The 4,972-nt window shown below is 38.0% G+C and overlaps 1 protein-coding gene across 1 annotated transcript in view; it reads right to left on the bottom strand.

Annotated features, from left to right (window-relative positions):
- LOC125025855 (mediator of RNA polymerase II transcription subunit 28-like) overlaps window positions 1–3,691 on the bottom strand; it is a 12,360-nt gene extending 8,669 nt beyond the window's left edge. The window contains exon 1 of the mRNA XM_047614143.1: window positions 3,608–3,691. The gene's annotated coding sequence lies outside the window, so the exon portion shown is untranslated. The remainder of the gene's footprint in view (window positions 1–3,607) is intronic.
- Between the last annotated feature and the right edge of the window lie 1,281 nt (window positions 3,692–4,972).

The following is a 4,972-nucleotide window of genomic DNA, read 5'->3' as shown; positions in this document are numbered from 1 at the left end:
CGTCATGAAAAAAAATTGGCTTGAGGGGCAAGTGACATGAACTTGCCGTCATGAGAAAATTTGGCTGAGGGCCGGGATGACAGGAATAAGAATTTCAGGTGAAGGTTGGGTGACAGGAATGACTTCCCACAAATGCACAAAGCTCTTGGAGGGTGATTAGACGCCGTAGGCATTTAGAAAGGGGCTTTTGATAAATGAGTGTGGAATGCACCATCCAAGAGCCATGACTGGAAGAGTGCCAGCTCCAGGGAGGACACTATTTCCATGCTCAGAATTCTATTCCTGCCTGCTGGTTGTATTACAGAAAATTGAATTTCATGAAAAAATGTTAAAATAACACAAATAACAAAGTGTTGCTTACTGCTATTATTGCTGCACTGAGTTATGGACTACCTAGAGAGATGATTATCAGTCTATTACCCTCTGGAAAAAGCAAATCAAATGACAAATATAGAGAATGGAAAATGGCAAAAAAAAAAAACTAAAAATGCTTAGGCAGAAAAAGAGAAAATTACATTACAAGGGGCAGGCGTGGAGTCTTGTTAAGGCACATGAGTGTTTGCGTGCACCCAGCCTACAAGCCGCACACCCATCAATGGCCGCTCAAGCAGGTCTAATGTCCATATCATGGGCCATGTGGGAAGTGAAGCATACAGATCCAATGGGTTAATATCTAATCAAATGTTTCACCAAACAAAGAGGGAAGTATAACCTTGCAGATATTAAATTAAACCTCCCTTGAAAACCTTACACAGAATAGGGTGAATCTTGGAAAGAATTTGACTGCAGAAGAATATATCAATTCTTGATATAAAGTAATAATAAAATAAATGCTGGCAACGAATAAGAAATCTAATGTCACTGACATTTTAATAACACAGTTGTGATAAAACACTATTTTTTCTTTATAGTAAATTAGTTTGTTATTGATGCACTTCAATATTCATTCTTATTCATTCATATCTTATTAAGATATGATCACTGTGGCTTTTACTGTAATCAGACAAGAGGTACGTGGAGTGAACAGATCAACAAAACTGATAACACATTTCATCTATGGCACTTTTCTTCCCAAATTGAAAAATTTTATGTTATTTAATATATAAATATACCAGCTGCGAGAGTTGTTCACTCACTCAACCATGATAAGAATAAGCAATGAATTAATGCACATCTGTTTTAACTAGGCATAATACACCTCTGTTTGAAAGTGTAAAAACAATACCTAGACAGTCGATAAAACAAAAAATGAAAATTTTGTTGTTATTGGTAATTGTTTACAAAGTGACTGCACTTTTCTGAGACAAAGTCCCTACTATTCCAGCCAACACCCTTGGGGATACTCCTGAGAATCTACAAACATCACCGCATGAATTAAAATCCTTCCTAACCCTCGGGTTTTATCCCCAAACCCCATCCAATTGCCTTGTCTCCCTAACAGTGGCAGACCCCTACCCAAATGCCATAAACATAGTCTTTGCATGCCATTTGTCACAACCCGTTTTCTTCATTTCTGACATTCTTTTCCTGCATATTAATGAGTGTAGTCATTATGTAAATGTATACCAAAGTATTAATTTTGCATTGCACCACTTTGCTATTATCTATTTGCAAAGGATATTGTCATAGATGAAAAGTGTTTTAATGTTCTTGTTCTGTCCATAAAAGGCAAGATAAAGTAGAAAGAAAAATGAGCTGTACATCTATATACAGATACTATATTATCCAATGCAAGGGGATTCACCCCCTGCAACCCCTCTAGTAGAAGCTGCCATCCCTCAACACCTTCCCTAGAAAACAAATACTCTCCATGTATTCACCATCTAATGTAGGGGGCTGCAACCCTCAACTCCCATCCTGGAACACAAATAATCCTCAACATATTCACAGAAAGATGGCACTCAGTCTTCATTTCACTGTTTAGTGTGCTGGGGACATGTAGTTATTCAGTGTATACCATACTGCTGTAAATATGTGAAGATTTTTTTGTGTTCCAGGATAAGACCCCTGCATATGATAATTGCAGGGTTAAAAAGGTTCAGGAAATGAAGATTTACACACAGCCAAAATGGTTCCATGCTCTACCCTGCCATAAATACATGCAGGATTCTTTATTACAAAGTGGGGATGGGGAGAGAAGCTAGTCTCCTCGGGGGTTGCAGGGGGAACAGTTGCCTGCATTAGATGTTCTAGTGACCTGCATTTTACATATCTTTCATTTTTACTCCATTGATTCCCCAGTAGGTTTCATACCCTACCCTGTTCTCATGGCTAAGTTTGGGGGGGGGGGGGGGGGTCTGTGGCATAACTCATCCACATATCAGTAGTAGGTGGGAGGTACAAGTATTGTCATAATCAGCCACACACAGGCTGTCTGAACATTTACTGTTAAAAATAGTAAATTAATTGATTATGAGTTTTATTGCTACTATTGGTTAGATATTTAAAGGAGGCTACTGATAACAAAGTCGATAGATTATAAGAGGTAGATCTATTTCAGAAAGATGCAATATAAACTTCTCTGGCTATATACTGCCAAAACTCCAAGCTCTACCAGTAGCTGGCCAATATATGTGGTAGAGTCCTGCTGGTCTTTGCCTGAGCTCAAAATATAGAAGTTTCATGCACTCTACACTTTAAAAAAACACAAACAATATGTAGTATGAAGTAGTGGCAGAGTTGGGTAATAAAATCTACATGAAATGATAGATACAAACCAATACAAAGTTCTTCTATGGCAATATGTGTGCAAATGCTTCCCAAGGGTGCTTTACGTAAAAGAAAAGAATAGATCCCCCAATTTTGTTGCTCATCTTGTTTACATTGAATTCTAGATGCATATACTATCAGGGGGCATTGCCTCCTGGCTAGGCGTATATACTAACCACGGGGGTCCAGGGGGCTCTGCCCCCTGACTAGGGAATATATACCCTGGTGTTAGGTTAGGTTGGATGTTGGGTTAGGACGTTTTGTTTAACAACCACGGGGGTCCTGTTTTACCCCATAATTTCCCTGACATACTTCATGCCCTCCCTTGTTATCGGGACTTACAAATCAAAATTGTTGATGGAGATGGTGATCATATCTCCTCAACGATTCATTTGCACAAGGAACAATGCCTAGAATCGTTGAAAGCAGTGGATTTAATTCAGAGAAATATCAAAACTGTTTTGAAAGTAACCCACTACCTCTTCTACATATTGACCAAAAATACTGTTGCCTTTTAAACTAACAGAATTAATATCTGTAATTTCTAAACCATTTTATAGACCTAGGCCGGTAGTGTTGTGCATACAATAGTAAGAATATATTTGTTAAATACCTCCCACATTTGATACATTCTAGTAATGAAGCTTTTAATGCATCCATTTCATTTTTTTTATTATATGAGAACAGCAACATTTATTTTACTTGATCAACAAAATGCACAGAATTAGCCCGATCTAACCCTCAAGGAGACCGCAGCCCGGGAGGATCATTCGAATTCAACTTCGCCAAAGAAAATAGGTTTCTAGGTAAGACTGGCTTTATTTCGTAATCGTACTTCTGTGATGTAATGAGCTTATCAGACTCTCTTTATGAGATCAGTCACGCAGAGTAAACTTGCCTAAAGCGAGTAACTGCGTTTCCAAGAGGCACCGGAACCACGACCACAGCAGCGACTGTTTTTGTTTACATCGAAGCCAACGCCACGAGCCTAAAGCAAAATGAGATACGGGCATATATATATATATATATATATATATATATATATATATATATATATATATATATATATATATACATATCTATATTTATATATATACATATGTGTATATGTGTGCATGTATTACATATATATGTATACATACATATATAAATAAATAAATAAATATTTATATATATACATATATATGTATGTATATATGTGTATGTATATATTAATATATATATATATGTATATATATGTATGTATATATATATGTATGTATAAATATATATACATATATATAAATATATATATATATATATATATATATATATATATATATATATATATATATATATATGAGTGGGTGTGGAATTCATGTCGAACAAACTGCAAGTAGAACAATGAAGGGAAGTACAGGAAAACACATGAATATGCCGAAGGCCTTTTCGCAATTACTGCTTCATCAGGGTATACAGAACAAGAGAAGTATATGTACAATAATCGTACATATACTTCTCTTGTTCTGTATACCCTGATGAAGCAGTCATGTACATGTACATTGTACATGTACATGACGGTCAAGTCACGTCGGTGATCAGGTGAGCGACGACCTTGGCTAGGTCGTAGCTCCCCGTTGCGGTGTTGAAGTTGTAAGTAGAGTGTATGTATGCCGCTTTTACCATCTTCCTTTGTCGTGGGGGCAGGCCTTGTTTTATGATGGAGGCCTGGGACCATTTAGGGAGATGGCCGTCGGTGTCGACGTGAACAACGAAGGCGCTCCTCGTGTCATGTCGTCGGAGGGCGCTGCGGTGTTGGTCGATTCTTCCTCCAGCAGCCTCTGCAGTCTGGCAGCGGATGCATGAACCGTCAAGTAAACATTCTCCACACTCCCATGCTCCCTCTTCAAGTAGCTACTGAACTTGGTGCCAATTTTAGTCAAGACAGTAGCGGCTCTCACCTTTCTCCTATCTCTTCTTCCATAAAATCAGATAAAGAACGGACTCCCATCTCCTTCTCCCTGTCCTCTGCAGTCTTATAATGTACCTTATTCTCCTGAAATCTATGATGCATTACAGCCATGCCGCAACATGCACGAAGGCCCAGATGGTATACATGATGTTACATGTTACTTCCTCGTCCCTCTTTCTATCAATATTAAATAACAGTTGATTCTCTTGCCTGTCTCCAAACTCAAGCATTTGCCTTGATTTAATATTAGTTGTCTTCTTCGATGACTTTTGATGTTTAACCATTCTCTCCCCCCCCCCCTCCCCCTCATAT

This window comes from Penaeus chinensis, chromosome 1 (genome assembly GCF_019202785.1).
Source record: "Penaeus chinensis breed Huanghai No. 1 chromosome 1, ASM1920278v2, whole genome shotgun sequence".
NCBI classification, from domain to species: Eukaryota; Metazoa; Arthropoda; class Malacostraca; order Decapoda; family Penaeidae; genus Penaeus; species Penaeus chinensis.
This window is presented reverse-complemented; position numbering and strand designations above follow the sequence as displayed.